Raw genomic sequence first — 17,878 nt, forward strand, 5'->3', positions numbered from 1 at the left:
GGTTCTGGAAGCCATCAGCAAATCCACCCAAAAATGAAGCACTCGGAACACGCAGAGCCAAATCCCAACACTGTAGCAGGAATACCTCCCTCTCTGCTGACACACAAGAGGAGCCCTGACGGTAGCTGGAAAAATGCTTCCAGTAGGAGACTGTGACATAAGCTAACAAAACTAGGATGCCAACCCCCAGTAAAGACTTTTAAACACAAAAAATTTTTCTCCTTTTGAGAAAAATTACTTAGCCTATTTCTGTGTCTGCTTCCCTGTAAGTAAAGTGGGGATAATGATACTTACCCTGTAGGAGTGCTGGAAGTTTAAATCCATGCACAATCAAGTGCTGTGAAAACCTTGAACGGAAAGTGCAAAGCAGGTGCTGAGCACTGTACTAAAAGAATAATTTCTATTCTTATTACTGAACTTCCAATGAGCCTGCTGGAACTGCAATGGCAGGGAAGATGGTCCTTGAGGTTCGAGGGATCTTCATCTAGACCCTTTTCTGCACTTTATGTTGGTTTCTAACTGTAGTAACCGCTGATGTTGAGACAGAAATGCTTCTTGGGAGTATTGAGCACCACAGCAAGGGAGGCACAGCTGCGGATTGGAAGTCATGCTACACAGAGGCAAAGTATGAGGTACAGTGTGGACTCTTCTGGAGAGGGCTTCATTTTCAGAAGCTCTTATAACCAGGAGGCTACAGCAAACAGTCAGTACCCCTAAGGGCAGATTCAGACCCTGTACTGCAGGGTAGTGCTGGATGAGATGGCAACAGAGTACTGCAACATCCCTGCCAGGCTCCATCTAGCCCAGCCAGGCAGTGCAGGGGGCAACACCAACTAATTCAACCTCCTTCCATGCCATGCTGTAGGCAACAGGGCACAGAGGGGGATGATTCGGTGCAACAGCAAAGGAAAGAGATCCTGCCACCCGCCTTGCCTTTAGCACAGCTGCACTACACTCCTGGAGATCCACAGCTCTCCCATCTGTGAGGCTCCCTGTGGGGCAAGCACACAAGTTGCGGGTCTTGGCCACACGGTACCATCAGGACTTCAAAGCCAGCTTTCACTGGCTCCCTCCCAACTCGCCACCACCTCCCCCACCGCAGGCAAGGCTGCATTTGCATTCTGCCTGTCCTCAGACAATATTGTGCCTTATGGGCCCTCTGCCAGCATCTGCTGTGGCTTTAGCCAGAGAAGACAACAGGCAAAAAAAAAAAAAAATCTACCTTGAGTTACCTTGAAGTCTGGTAACTCGAAAATAAAGTAATGTCCTATTGTTCTACACTTCCCTAACCCATCATTTTTTCATAAAGCTCTTGGACAATATTAGGGGGGAGAAGGTGGGGGAACTCCAGGGAAACAGCTGATTAGATTCTGGCAAGACGGACCAAACATCTGCTTCAAACAAAAGACATCTGCATATTTCACATTTATTTTTCATAATTTACAGAAGCAACCTGCCAAAATTTAGCAAGGGAGAATAAACTAGCACATAATTAGCTAAAGTTTGCTTGCTTTAGAAGTTATTAGCATGAAGCCCAGTAGCTCACCTGGGAGGACATCAAGGAATGTAGATAACTACAGTTTGATTTTGTAAATTCAATTTTCGATCTGGTGTGCCAGGCCAAAAAAACAACATTGCCACGCCAATTAATGCAAGCCAGCAAATGTCCTGATGTCCCCATGTCATACACTGTACAGCTGTCTCAAAGGCATTGATAACACTGTTTATTAAATAAGGATCGATTAGACAGACTTTTTTGCTCCAGTTCATGTGGTACAGCAGGCTGCAGGTTGGAAAGCAGAGCAATACTTTTTCTTTTTAAAAAAAAAAAAAAAGAATCAGGAGGTAGTCTATGTGCTGTGTGTACAGATGGTACCATGAGTGCCGGCGAAGTGGGCATCTGAATTTTCCAAGACAGCCAGAGAGTCTTAGTTAAAAACGCAGACAAAAGATCCAAGAATGTATATGCCTTTGGTGCGCTACACTTCCTTAACTGAATTTTGTCATCTGCTGGGTCATTAGTACATTTGATAGCTAATACACTTCAAATTTTAATACAGTTAAAGGGAATAGCATGAAATCCTGAGGTTTTGAAGGTCAGCTTTGAAATCAATAGGTGTTTCGCTAAGTATACTTACTACCTCAGTATTTGGCCTGTAAAGGCAATAAACAGAAACAAGCAGAACTTCAGGGTGGGAAATCCTGCCTTTGCTGCAGACAGGAGTGGAAAACTTAACTCTGACACAGACAGGGCTATATCCTGGAGTTGAAGAAATAGGGAAGGGCTTTCTTGCAAACCCCAAATTAAACAGGTTCATAAAAGCATCTGCAAATCTTCTGGATGAACCAAGGCGGAGGTTTGCCCTTCTCTCTCCAAGGAAGGATTTATTGTTGCAGACAGAAACCATGGGAAACTCACTCACTTGGACTCAATTCCGCTCCACATTTCAGATTTATTTGAACCTGAATCTCAGAGCAAAACTCAGGGAGTGAGAACTTAACTGCCAAAAAAATTCTGTTGACCCCAAAGGAACACAAATTGCCAAACACAGCACAGCTCTAAAAAGACATTTCAAGCCCTTTAATCTGGGCTTTATGGCTTGCACCTCTCCATAGTAAGATGAATCCAACATTTAATCTGAACACCATGAACTTTGTGGGATTGGGGGGGAACATACGAAATACCACCACCTAGATCCAGGAGGGTTTAGTGCTAAGGTTTTGCATCTGAATGGTGAAGGATTTGGGCAAGTGCAGTCACAGGAAGACTGGAGTAGATGCCTCTTTTCATGCCAGATTGAAACAGTCTCACCTCAACAAGGATTCAGAGCTTTGAATCATCGCTGTCTTAAGACGCTTTCTTTTTCCCCACACAGACTTGTTACAATTGAGTCACAGAATCAAACCCACATAATTTCACTATATGAATGACAATCTCTAACATAATCTCTGCAATATTAAGTCATTCAGATGCAGCATTTGAACTGGTACTAAAGCTGACTATTGCGTAATTACAATAGCTATCTTATATGCTCAGCTTCCCCCTCCCTTGCTTCCAACATAGTTCAATATCATTGTTTCCTTTACTACTATATGCCTCAGTGTCTCACTTGTAACATGAACTTCCCAAACACAAACTTCCCTCTTGGCAGAGGCAGGGAACAGGAGAGACATCCCACTGTAGTGCCAGCAGCAATTATGACTTTTTATTCTTTTGCACTTTCAAATTAAGAATGGTACGGTGGAACTATGCGACTAAAAGCCTGTGTTGATCTACACTTAGTGCAGGATGCTCCTAATTAGGTATGTAAAGTAAATATTCACGCATTTCAAATATGCACTTAGTTTCTATTTGAAGAAATTCCTAGTCTTGTTTGTCTGAGTGAATCAAGCCACTGTTGTTATTTTGGGTTTAATAAAAACTAGGATTCCTAATAAACTGAACTGCTTTTTCCTAAGATACTCTTTAATTGAAGATTTTGAAGCAAAATATAGTTTCAAACAGTCAGAAGCACTTCATAAAGGATATCAAACTGGTACTCAAAGTCTTGCGACTCTTCATTTTGCAGCGAGAACAATGGAATACTGATCTGTCAGCCAGTCTGTAACCAAGCTTGGATTTACATATTTTAGATAGCCCAAAAGTTTCACAGTAAAAGTTTTATCCAGATATAGCCATTCTGAACAAGCCCCATCTAACTTGAAATGGTAACCACTGTATTGGTGTTTCTGAACTTCACTAGAAAGGATCTCTTCCTCCAAACTTGCTTTATCTCCTTACTGTACATTTAAAGTTTTCTTCAGCCACCACATTTACCTGCATTTAACCACTTCCAATTTGATCAACACAGAGCTGATCAGTTTCCACTGCCCTGCTTGAAGTGGCCACAAGACGAGCTCTTGTTGCTTGTTCAAACTGGACAGGCTATTCTACATTCCTGTCTGTGGGAAAGCACTGAAGCACTTGCTTAATACAAAGGTGGGGCTTTTGTCATCTGCAGAACCAGGATTTAGTTACACTGCCGAAACCACCACTTTGCACAAAACATGAAGATTTTTATGGTGTGGTCACTAGCAAGTGAACTGAGAACAACTACTTCTCTTGTACAGACTCCTTATTTCTCAGAAAGCAACTTTTCCCAGGCCCTATCACTGCGGCTGCCTTGCTGCCAGCTCTTTACAGCCACTACATCTCTGTCAGGATTATAACTTGCAGAAACACTGACAGGTAGAAATAACTTTTTTTCCACTGCTCTGGACATAGTACAAGATGAGCAGCAACACATGAGGACGGTAATAAGCAGACAATATTAAGCAGTAGTAAACATGCATCCTCACAGGATGGATCTATTGCAGTATTAGTTGTGGCCCGCAGTATCTTGAAAAGAGTGAAACTGTGTGCCTATGCGGGTCCTTTTCTTAACATTATGTTTGATCTCCCTCACACACGTAATTTCATTCTCCTGCTTTGTCATTATTCACCTTGTTCATTCATTTTAATTACACATACAGTAATCTATCATATATATATTTTGTTATAAACATTTAATTAAACATATATTAATACAGTTTAATGATCTTGCCAGTGACCAAAATTCTCCTGTGGATTAAACAGAAAAGGAGGCATTGAACATAAATTTGTACAGTAAATAAACAAAACACAGACAGCCTTATAAAGCAGGAAGAAAAACAAGGCCTACATAGCCAATCTATTTCAAGAATGTTACAAATGGGAAGCATTTACTATTTTAAAAACATTAATCATATACTCACTCCATTTATTTACTTATCTGTGTTCTTCATGTAAATCTTTCTCGAAAGTGCATAAACTCTTTAGAATTATAAACAAGAAGTGAAGTCATGTTTGGTATTTCACCTGTTTGCACTGTAATTACTCAACTTTGCTGAAAGCTGATGAATTAGAGGTTTTTCATTTCTATCTACACCTTTTAGATGGAATGAATCTATTTCATATTTCAGTATAAAAGTGTATGAGTTACCACTAGATGAGGTAAGCTGCAAACCTGCCTATACGTGTGCTCTGACCTCATGGATATTTGCCACAGGTTTCCTCATATTTACAAAACAAAAGACAATTGGCAGTACACAAAAGTAAATTCTCTACATAGCTAGGCATCAAAATACTTGACAGGCTTATAAATTCACATTCTAATATACTCATGAAAAGCTTTTGACCATGTAAACTCTCAATCTTGTGTCACCCTTCAAGTTTAATTCGTCTTGGAAGATCATAGATATGTATAAAGTCAGAGAAGACCTGCCACTGCTCAGTGAAATATAAGTAGGAACTAAGTAGGTTCTGCGATGCCTCAGCTATATACTTTTTACTTTCCTCCTTCCGGAGATATGTTGCACAGCCTAGCAGCCTGCTGCTTCTCCTTAGTTTCATGAAGAAATGGTGGAATAACTTCTTTTCCCCACCTTCACAAGGTTGGACAGGCCCTGACACAAGCAGAGACCCTTTGATGGTAGCCAGAAAACACATATTACACAGCCTCATCATCCAATTTCTCCCAGGGCTGTACCTGGATGAGGACTAGCCTCAAACCATCAGCCTTTCTCCTCTTCCACCCCAGAAAAGCATGGCCCAGAAAGAATCTCCATTGTATTTTGCTTATCTCATCACACGTACCAAGCATTCTCAACTGAGAAAAAACAGTTACTAGTGATGCGCCCTGCTTGCATATTACAGATCTCTCAGTGATGCTATATCTCTGTCCTTCTCCAAGTCCTTTTTTACTCTCCATTTGAAAGCAGAGAGCCATTAATAAAAAAAAAAGTTTCCCCACTGCAAGGCAAAACACTTTTATGAGCAATTAATGTTCGCTGCACCTACACAGGCTTAAAAAGAAAGCCCCACACAAGTCCAACATTGTTTATTTTGTCCCCTCCCTGAAATTCTCATGAAAGCAAAGGCCAGTTTTCAACTCCTGCAAGAAGAAAATGAAGCAATACACAGCTGCAGCATGCTCAGAGTGCCCTTTCTGGACTTCACCAGTGCTGCAAAGCCAGGTGAATAGCAGTGGGCATCCTACAGCCCTTCTCACTTACAGGCAGCAACAAAAAGGGGACAGACACGCGCAGCAGTTACGTTTGCTGATGACTGAGTATCTTTCCAGAGAGTCTACAGAGGTAGGTGTGGCTGAGCCAAACACACCGAAAAGCTGCGTGTTCTATACCCTTGAGGTCTTGTATCCTGGGCAATTTAGGACTTCATGGATTATGCAGAAAACCTGGTTTTATACACCAACAGGTACCAAGCTTGGCAGCTAAGTATATAATGACACTTTCAACTGCCACACACATGAACCTCTCCCTAACTCCTTTGGCCACCCAGAACCCAGCAATGTACTTACATACATTCAAATGCCTACCATAAGGCCCGTGAAGATCCCCTGCAGCATCTCATCATCTTGCACAGCAGCACTTATTCTTTGCTTCTCCGTTGCATCCACATGGCCATTGCCAGGCTAAGGACATGCTGAACATGCAAAAAATGGCAAACATACCTTTCTGGAGTTAGCACCGGTCATCTTGGAGCAGGGTCCTAGTCTGTCTTGCCAGCAGCAACAACTGGAAAATTCAAGAAGTAAAGCCAGGAAGATTATAGTTTTCAAACTTCCATCATCCAGCAAGGGCACTGAAGACCTAAAAGAGAGCAAGGGGGAAAAGAAAAATCTATTAATGATAACAAGATCCATGCTGATCATTTCTTGTGCTACACTAAGAACTATCCTTTGCACTTTCTCTCTGAAAGCACTGGGCTAAATTGCCAAGATTATTGAAAAGGGCAGCCAGCTCTGGTTTGCAACATAGCAGCTGTGTCTGCTGAGAGGCATTCCTCTCAACACCACTCCAGCTGAAGCTGGAATGTCAACTCCAGTTTAAAAAGAGAATGAAGGTACTGTGCTATGTTTTTTGGGAAATGCATTGACCAAGGCTCAGATCCTCTGAAATCCTAACTCCTCCAGACTAGAGGATACAAGCATTAAATGCATCTACATCTCGCTCTATAAAAACAGCGCCTCCAGGAGCAAAAGGCCTTCTCTTGTGCCAATCTGGTTCTGGTAAGGGTGTCATCTGTTCATAAATATTCCTTGGAGATTTGCTATGCAACCACTGATCTGAACCAAATCTGTTTAGAGTACAGAATTTTCATCACAATATCACACACTGGTGTTACAATATACACAGAGCTGAAACAAAGAGGATTTATTATTCTATTGAAAGATCTCCTTTGGCCAAACTTGAATAAAAGCATCACATATTGATACTTCTGTAAGATCATAAACTCAAATGAACACCAACTGAAGAAGAGGACAATGGTAATGCCAGATGACAAACTGATATAGTCATCATATTCATCAACACCAACAGCAGCCAGTCACTTCCTCCCCTTTGCTGAATCAGCCATGAAGGATTAATGATAACAAGAATGTGTTAAAAGCATGCATCTCAGTGGCAGTTCAGAATGGGTAACTTAGAAGCCCACATCTGAGCAGGCAATGGTGTATTAAAAAAAAAAAAAAAAAACAACTTGCTAGGAAGGCGTAAAAATAGGTAAAAACCCCCAAAATATAACTGTGTGGTGGTGGTGGGGAAGTAGATTAAAGACTAAAAAGCAGGAACAAGTTTGACACTAAAAACATACTGCATTATTCAGACTTGTGGAAGAGCGTGTGAACAGAAGTGATGACAAAAGCTACAAAATTCAATATGATTGCTTGAAGGGTGGGAGTTTTTGCAAGCAAACACACTACTTTGCTGTAAAGGAGAGTCTCAAAACATTTGAAATAAACATTGAAATTTTACACATTGAGTTACAAGCTTGTTTATAGGCTTCACGTGGTCTTGTTTCTTTGTAATCCTGAGAAGTCAGGCAGCTGCATTGTACACATGGCATTTTCAAGTGACAGTGGCATTTTCAAAGGAGAAATCTGTTCAACAATTTGGTACTTGGGTCTCTGTTTGGAGACAAAAGCATCCATATCGATCTCAGTTGGAGGGAGGAAAAAAAATCATACATAAGACTTTAAGGACAAAGCTATTAAAAAAAAAGGAATGCCTTTTTACTTCTTTTTTTAATTTACCACAGGTTGACTGATTTATCTTTATTAGTCATTGTAACCAGCTGCTTATATAATGTAAATTCAGGACACATACAAGAAGAAAAAGACTGTCCATTTTTTCCAAGCCTCCAAACAAGGTACAGTCAAAAATAAAAAGAACAGGTAAAATAACTTCAATGAATTAAAAAATCTGAAATTTTCACATTTGGAGGTTTTAGTTTCTTTTTTTAAAATCATCATCAGTTTGATTTCTCCTGGTTTCAAGTGACTTCCCAAGTAAGAGTATCATATCAGCCACACTAAAGGCCCTCTTGCTCTCAGCCATCCATCACCCCAGGAAGCGTGCTTGTCTCAGGGGGCAAAGGGAGGGGGGTTACGAAGCAGCAGCAGAGGTCAAAGACACTCCCACACTTGGGTTTTCCCTGCTGTGATTCCTCCACAGCTGTTCCTACCATGAATGTACAAGTGAGGAGCAAAAATACATCCTCTGCGGAAAGGGTCTAACGCAACTTGCTCTTGCAAAAGCTCCTCTACAAGTCAACCTTGAAGCACCCACATGCATTTGCACTCTTTCCCTGCACCCCAGAATTAAGAAGCTTGAGGCCTGATCCAAAGCCCACTGGAAGGGCTCATCAGCTGCAACAGTCTCCAGACCAACCTGAAAAAACAAAATGCTTTTATTCAGACTGAGAAGCATATTGATGTTTTCCTACATTTTTTTCAAGCCTCATTAAAGCCACAGGTGTGGGGAAAACTGTTACTAAAGCAGTAATAAAAATACAAAAGACTATTTCACCTATGGGCCTGGGATGGGGTTTTTTGTTTGCTTTTTTAACCTAAATATTTGTTTTGGAAGCAACAGAAATACAGATAAAGACAGGAAAAGAAGGATTACCTCATTACTGTCATGATCTCACTTTTTGTCAGAGCCACTTAGTCTTCTGCAAGGCCTAGGGGCACTCAGGAGAAAATTGAAATACTTCAGTGAAGAATAAGTAAGTTAAAAAAGTAAACTACAAATGAATTATCTGTAGCTTGTACCACTTCTTCCAAAGCTCATTTCATGTTTGGGCCTTCAAATGAAGCTGCCCTTCATTTGCAACAGAAACTACTGTATGAGGTCAAATCTGTCACTCAGCTTTGAGAGATTTTGCTTTGCTCCGCAGCAGTTCTTTCAACCTTAAGTCACCAACCTCTCCCCCTGTAAAAATACTTTCTTGCAACCTGTGGTGACCCCTCAGTTTTTACCCGAATCTGGTCAAGCTCTGAAATACCCAGCCCTGTGTTGAAACACTCTCAGAGAGCTTGTGGCAGCAAGGGTACATTTTTCTAAAACCACAGAGGGGATTTCTCAGGTAAAGCCCCACTGCTAAAAGGGGTCATGGACATTTTGGAAGTCAGTCAAGCTGACTATTGTCACACTTCGCTTTCTTTGTATTTTAGTGAACACCTATTGTCTGCCAAAGCAGCCCTCTCCTTCTGACCCACACTCATTTTTAGTAACTGAGCAAACCTCCTCCTCCTCCACCCTCTTGACTAAAGTGATCTTGTGCGTTACAGTAGAGGAGCATTACTCTTAGTTAGGAACGACACTCTGCAGTGTAAGTGTGAAGGATTTCAGAAATGAGGGTTGAATTCAAACAAATGTTGACATTCTTTCCCTTGCAGGTGATGGAAATAAAGTGCTTTCTGTGGCCTGGTTTAATTTCACGTCAGCCATTCAAATCTCTCAATAACAGAAGCCAAAACAAATTTTCTAAGAGCGCGAATCAAAAGTCCATCAAGGTTCATACAATGACTGACTTCAGTAAGCTTTGGACCAGGCCACAGATAAATGCAGAACTTGCGAAAAAAAAAGTAGACAAGCTTTAGTGCAGGCCAGACCTATTGAGGGAGACTTGCAAAGCCCAATATTTTGCAGGATTGCTTCCTTTGACTCTTTCAGGACTATGCAATTCTCTTGGGGAAGCACATCTTCATATAGTACTGTACTGTTGAGCCTGTGAGTTTCACCAAGTGGTCCTACAGTCACCTGAAACACTCCTCTATGCTACAGGGAAAAGGAAATCAAGGTTCTGTCTTTCACACAGCAAGCTGCCAGAACAGCAAGCAGAAAAAGGCATTCACAGAAACAAGGTTAGACTGAAACTAATACAACTTTCACCCTTCTTTGTCCTCCTCTATGCGATCCTCCAGGTCCCTTCGACTGTTACACCAACATAACCTTTCAATTAATGGGGGTCAAGCAAATATATAATACAATGAAAAGGTGCAAGTTGTCAGTTTTTATAATTTCTGGAAGACTTGTTTAAACTTATCTGGACACAAGAGCCACCTTTACAATTACTCCCTCAAAGCCTTATGCTTGTATTCTGCTTTAGATGATGTTTAAGCACATTTGCACTATTAGCCTGACTGCTCAAGACTGATCAGGGAAAAAAGGTTTTAAGACAATCATATACTCTAACGTGACATTTTATTTCTTCACCAGTATTAACTTGGTGCCCTTAAGTCCATTTCATTTTTCTTATACAGTGACTAAGCAGAGAGTAGAGCTGTTTACAGCTAGATTTGTGAGGTCTTTTTGTGCAATACATCTCCCATCACACAGACTGGAACAGCATTGCAATGTGGTGTTTGGGGGAAGTGTAGTGTAGTGCTCCAGGGCCAGATTTACACAGTTATTTTGGCACCTAGATGCTTTTGCAAAGATGGCCCAAAGTAGTTAATAATGGAGAAAAATTCATTCTCAGCATTCATCCTGAAGCAGCAAGACAGAATTTGCCAGCTCCTAACAGAATTAACTTCTATAGTCTAACAAGAAGATTTTTACACTATTTTGATCTCTAAACGGATTTAGAGAGAAGATAAAGTTATCCAAAAATAATTTTTCTGCTTCTGATTTTTAATAGTCTCATACCCCAAGCACATAACTGCATGTGAACACAGTAGAAAATCATGTAAAAACATCCTTATACATCTCTTTACTTATACTGAATGAGGGAACATAACTTCACAATCACTTTTAATCCCACTGAAACCAGTAAGGTTTTGCTATTTGTTTCAGTGGAAAGGGGAATTCTCCCCTTCAGCAAAGGTCTCTGATCACTACTTTTCCCCACTCTCCCCTTTCTACCTCCCCCGCAAAGGAAATATTCATCTACTAGCATACTGTAAAGACACCTTTGCATTTCTAACAAAAGTGTAAATAATTCAAAGCAATAGCAGAACCTTGTGTGTTCTGGCAAAACCATTGATTTTCATGAGGGAGACAGTTTTGGCTCAAGTCTGGAATACAGTCTATTCTTTGGCACTAGGGATTTGCAACATCTTTGTGAAAATGCAAACCTAGCACACCTGCCTAGAATGGGCCAAGAAACATTTACATTTACCTTACCAATAAAAAAAATGGAGACCCACTTAACTATTTCCCCTAAAGGGCAGGTATTCATCTAATCACATTTGGAATCCTTTCCAACTTGGTTCCTGCAGCTAATGCTACTGTCATGATCTGATGGTTTAATCCTAGTTATTAAACTGCTTATTCTAGTTAATAATAAAAAAATGTGGACAAATGCCTGCCTGTCAGTACATCAACCTCACAGCAAGCACTGTGAAGTGGGGCCCCTGCTTTCTCTAAGCAAACAGGGAACACCGTTTGGAAGTCAGAGTTTCAAAGAAGAGCTGCCAGATCTAATGAAAATATTGGCAAATTTACCAGGGTGGGGTTTTTTAACCCCTAGACAACAAAAAACCCAACCACCAAACCCCCAAATGAAAACACAACAACAAACCCCAGCCTTTGCAAATCTAGTTTCTCCTACTATACACAAAGTTCTTTTCCATGGTCTCAGCAGAGAAAATATAACATATATAATGCATACATAATGTCTGAGCCAGCTGTGATCTACTTTCACTCAAAATGTTTTTAACAAAACCTGATTTGTTAACAGATGCATTGAGTTCTTCATGATTTTACAGAGGAAAAAAACCCAAACAATTCCAAGTCTTCATTTCCCAATGTTTCATTAAAAGCAAATATTTTTAGATCCAAATGATAAAACTTTGCCAGCAGCCTCTGCTGACTAATAAGCCATTTTCTGTTGAAAACACAATATTGATGTGAAAATTGCCAACTAGCTGTTTTTTAAAAATATATTTATATAGCTATAAATAAAACAGACATACCAGATAGACAACGCACCACATGTGAAAACAAATTGAACTCAGTATAGCAAGAGGTTTCCATTTCCATCAATGCAAACTTGAACCTTGTCCACACATTCCACAGCATGAGACTGGATGGATTTGTCAAAACTCAACTGCACAGCCCACAAGGAATCCGCAGCATGATTCACTCCCTGCCGAGCCATATGCAAGTGGGCTAGTTTGGTCACACAAGAAGATAACCTCTAAAAATCCCCAACTTCAAATAAAGTCTGAAATGTTAATTGCAGACTTCAGACTTTTACTTTCTGACCCAACGTAAAATTTTTCTTTCAGACTTCAAGGCTGAGGCCATCACTTCATTACTCACTGTCCGGTTTCAAAGGTATTTCCCCTCACAGTTTGTTCCTCCAATTCTTCTATCACAAACAGAAAAGATTAAGGCACTTCTTACAACAAAAAGAACTTCCACAACTGCTTGGAGGCTTCACTCCAGGCACTTGGACAATAGCTCAGGTCTCAACTCCCTCATCATACCAGCCACTTTAGGTTCAAGATGTAGAAGTTACTGAGTCAAACCATTGCTGTGAAAAAAGGCAGGTTTCTATCCAACATAAGCTATTTTCTTCTCAGGAAAATTTGCTAACTTTCCACCTGTTCTACTATTAATTATTGTTAATGGAGGGAGATGACAGTAAGAACAGCAGATCTACTCTTCCTGCTGCAGAGGTTTTCTTTCCAAATTTTAGACAAGAAGTACATCTGAGTTCAGTTTACTGAGAGGCTTTGCTTTATTAAAGATGAACTATTGGATTTTAACTGACAATAAATACCATCAAGATGATTGTAAAAGGTTATCTATTGATAGACAAGACTCCCTTCCTCTCAGACAAACAGCACATCTAATTGCACCTCCCATACTGAAAGACATCTCAGAGGCCAGGAGTCTCCTCCCAGAAAAGGGCCATTAAACATTTTTGGCCATTTCCCTCAATAACTCAAGTGCATTCCTGCAAGAGAGATGCAGCCTCATTCCTATCTCAGTAGCATTGCTAGCTAATCCTTTTGGCCCCTAAATCAGTCATCATCATTAGAGGCCTCTGCAGTGTCGGGAGTGCAGTACCACATCTCAGTGCCGCCGCTGTTAAAAGGACTGAGGAAAGCCATCGCAGTAACAAGATTTGACAATTTTGACCCTCGGTTAAAGGATAGAAGAAGGATACCAAAATCACAGCTAAGTGTTCCTACCCTACAGGGCAACCCTCTTTCCACCATCATTTCTGGTCCCCACCTTTATCGCAGCTGGAAGGCTCAGGTTGACTTGGCTCCATTTGTTTTGCTGGGATAGTATCCTGCCATTTTAGTGCAAGCACCCAAGCTGAAGCAAGAGAAACAGCAGGAACACATGGCCAGGAAGTATCAGCAGGCTATTAGATCAGCTCATCCATCTTGTGGTACCTCATCTGTAACTGTCTAAATTAGAAATACAGTTTCTTTAGTACCATACATAATCAAGAGCGAAAGACTCAGTACAATTCAAAACGCCTAGGGTTAGTCCTTTCACAGGAGGTTTCAGAGTTGAAGCTTCAGCCTCCTCCAGAAGCAGCCTGCAGAGATTAACCTCTAAATTAAGGAGCGTAGCTCAAGACAGAATGATTAGTCCTTAAAGAAAACAATTCTTGAGCTGAATCATCTACAGCGAAAAGATTTACCTAAAGGAGGCAAAATGAAATCAATGCCTAAAAAAAAATCCCACATCAAGGAACCTCAGGGCAGGAACGACAAAGGCATCCATAAGCTTCACACAGAGTAGTGACATCCTGGCAGCCATCTGGCAAGAGAGGACTTGAGTCTCTCAGACCTGCTAATACCTATTTCCAGCAGCACTTACTCACAGAAGCAGCCACTGCTCATTTGGCTCCTAGGGATTCATGGATTGCCTCACCTCCAATGGGGCCAGGAAGCAAGAATTTGAATTCAAAACACATTTTCAGGTTACACATCAGATCGCCTGCTGTTAGAATAATGCACAAAAGGGAAAGGTATGGATTAGTCTGAGACGCACCCAGACACAGCTGCCAGGCCTCTGCATTTCAGCTAGATTACTTCTTTTTTTGTTGCTGTTAACAATGAATGTGAAGGAGTCATTTCACCACCTCTGAAGGACGTGGTACTGGATCTGAGGAATTCCACACATTCATCAAGGAGGTAGATATTAATACCCACCCCCCCGTGTTCATCTCAGCAATGTGTGTGCAGGTCACAACAGAATAGCCAAGTCTGAAAACACCATATTAAAGCTAAATCCAACATCCAAAGTCCTTGACCTTAGTCCAAGTCTCAGCCACTTGAGTCAATGGTAAGACTCCTGCTGGGGTCAGTGATCTGTGCTAATACTCCTCAGTCCTTTTTGGCAATTGCCACCCAAGCGCACTGTTCACAACAGAAGAGGACCAAATGCTGCCATGCAGTCCAAGCCACATTTTGTGGTGACGCGTACTGCATCTCAAATTATGTTTTATTTACTCTTCTAAGAAGAGACACAAAGAGCTAGGGTGCGGTGGAAGTGATTTACTGATAAGCTTGAGGTGAGCATCTCATGAATGGCTAAGCTTTTGCTAAGTAATATTGACACCACACAAAATGACTTACTATAAAAACCTTTACACTACACCATACTACTGCTTCAAAAACAGTGGCAGCTATTTGACAGATGCTCAGAGGTTCAGAATTTCAGAAGTAGACCTAAAAAAGGCAGATTAATGAGCAGATGATGGTGAGGTAGTAAAGTTGCACAATAAATGAAACTTAGCAGATGGCTCTGCAACTATAAAAATCTCCACATTCCTAGATTAGATATAGACAGAAAGGACACTTCCTTTATTTTCTTGAATTATTTCTGCCTTTTCCTTATGACTTTGGCAATATTGCTGCTATCTTCTTTTTAAATAGTGCAACTTTCCAAATTTATTTTCCCTTCTGTTTTAAGCATAATGGATCTCATCGGACAAACTTTCTACTCTATCAACATGAAGGAAAACATTAGGGCACACATTCAGAGCTGCATATGCACAGCCCCATGTTTCCTAGGAAACAAGCGATTGCTCATCTCAGTGCCGAAATAAATTGATGCATCAGTTTCGGCTTCCTACAAACATTAGTATTTTGATTCAGGACAGAATCCCAAACACTACCAGCATACTATCAGTTGTGATCATCATAATTCTGCTTCTGCTGCTTATCAGCGTTCAAGAAGCTAGCAAGACTGTATTTCTCGTTAGAGCTGTTAAAGATAAACTCTGATTACGCAGTGGCGGTGCAGACCTGAGGACAGGCAATCAGAGACACCATCAGTGCTCTCTGCCCAGGGAGCCAGCAGAGCCATATGCATCCCTGGGTGCTCATGTGCAGCCATCTGGGGAGGAAGGAAATTAGTGCCTCCCACCGTAGCACCTTCTGTTGGCTGCGCAGAGATGAACAGGAGTCAGAAAACAGGAATTTTGGCTTTGGATTATCTCTGACTGACCAACTCCAAGTTTAAAGAGAGTCATTCTGACACAAACTGATGCTCCCCCAGGTATTTCCACGTTTGTACAAAAGAGTCTGGATTTCTCTCTCCCTCTTTCATTACCTCCAGTAGTTTCCTCCCTTAAATTTTATTTACTTTCATGCTTTTATAGGACTTTTTTTTTCTTAAAAACATATTCCAAAGTTGACACTGATGTATTCCTAAATATTTTACTTCAGACAATTCCAATATTGATTTAGCACTGCATTCCTGGAATCTAACTCTTAATGGCAAAGTTAAACTAAATGCTTGTGACAATTTGACCCGCAATGCCAATACCACAGTAAATAGAACTCCAGCTGATTCCACAGGAAGGGCTATTAAGGAATATATAGGCACATTTCAGATGTCCTGCAATTTCAGTCTGTCAGTAGCACGTACATTAGAAACTCAGCTATCAAAACCTAAATTTTCTGAAAACTCCCTGTCATCTGAAAGATGGTCATGTCCCCTGACATCTATTAATTGCATGGAAAATTTCCTCATTATTCAAAACGTCGATTATATGAACTTATTCAACGTCTCCCCTGACATTTGGATAATGGAGGTTGTATTGCATATGGGCCATTCTTGCAAATCTTTGAAGACAACTGACTACACTCACGAGTAAAGGTTTGCAAGATCAAGCCATATAACACATATGAACAACATTCATCAAACACAGCTTCAAAATAATTTGTTGTATATGATCAAGTGTTAGTATCAATAAATGGACATCATGGTAATAAGGCCTGAGTGTAGCATAAGTCTTTGCTAATACAGCATTACTAATACTTGATATCGATCAGCTAGCCAATCTGAAACCTCTTGAGCAACTTAACTACTTTTTGAGAATGGTAGTGTAAGTTTCACAAAAGGCCACTTTGCAGAAATGTGATAGTTTAAGATTTTCTACTACTACTACTTTTTCCCTTTTCACTTTTTTGCATGAGTTGCTCTGATTTGTTGTTGTAAATACTTAAGATCTGGATAAAGATAGGCTCATTAAAATAAATAAAACAAGGGGGAAAAAACCCAGAATGAATTTCCAGAACAAAAATACAAAGTTTGGAAGCTCAAGAGATTAATGCAATTTTTCTGCCAAGTAAGCTGTATCACCCATTCTGTCATGGGTGCCCAGTTTGGGGGGGGGGGGCGGGGCAGGGGAATATTTGCATGCAATGTCACTATTAAAGTCGACAACATTGCTTCTTTAACAAGCAGCCATCTGTAGACGGATAGGTGCTTAATTCTGCTGCAACCTGGACCTAAGCTAACTTCTGTCCAAATTCTACTCGTGGTAACTAAACGGATGGGAATCAACAGCACAAACTTCTTTCTCATCATTTCTCCTAATAATTAAAAATGTTTCAGATTGTTTTCTTTATACACTGAGGATTATATACTCTGCCCTCACAGCACAGAGGAACACCATAAATATATTTTACAGAAACTTTAACATTCTGTACATGTCCAAGAAAAGAAAAACTATTATTTTGCAGACTACTGATTTCTTCTTTATTCTTTTGCCCAACTAAAAGTCCTGAGCCCACAAATACTTTCCTCCAAAATTAACATTGCCACAGCATCGACAGCGTTACAGAGCTGTAAACACTAGCCAGCCTTCACTCTGGAAAAGTCCCTCAAGTTTAACTTCCTAGCTTCACTCGTTCTTTAGCTATGCAGCACAAGTACTACAGTATATGGAGAAAAGAAGATGCTTTTACTTGTGACCTACGATTCCTCTAGGTTTGGGTCTATCTCCCTTGGATCTTACATCACATTTTGGCCTGGCAGAAGTTTCTTGAGGAAGTTAACAACTGGACACAGGAGGTCATAAATACAAGTCGAGAACACCTTACAGTTGCACTGAACGTTGTACGTGGATTGACGGGTATTGTGTCAGGCACATAAATGCAAAGACAAGCATTCTTTTCTGACAAAGACATAAATGAATATTAGGGACAGAGACATTTTATTTTTCTCTTGGATTTTTTCAGCCCATATGTGCTGAAAAAATTTAACAAGCCCATACGGCTAAATTGCAGCCTTGTGCAACCTACAAAAACTACGC

General features: G+C 40.6%; 1 long non-coding RNA gene across 1 annotated transcript in view; it reads right to left on the reverse strand.

Annotated features, from left to right (window-relative positions):
* LOC142601168 (uncharacterized) overlaps positions 1–17,878 on the reverse strand; it is a 187,994-nt gene that overhangs the window by 124,162 nt on the left and 45,954 nt on the right. Inside the window, exon 2 of the long non-coding RNA XR_012834801.1 lies at positions 6,531–6,669. This is a non-coding gene — a long non-coding RNA (uncharacterized LOC142601168). The remainder of the gene's footprint in view (positions 1–6,530; positions 6,670–17,878) is intronic.

The sequence above is a fragment of the Balearica regulorum genome, chromosome 3 (genome assembly GCF_011004875.1).
Source record: "Balearica regulorum gibbericeps isolate bBalReg1 chromosome 3, bBalReg1.pri, whole genome shotgun sequence".
NCBI lineage: Eukaryota > Metazoa > Chordata > Aves > Gruiformes > Gruidae > Balearica > Balearica regulorum.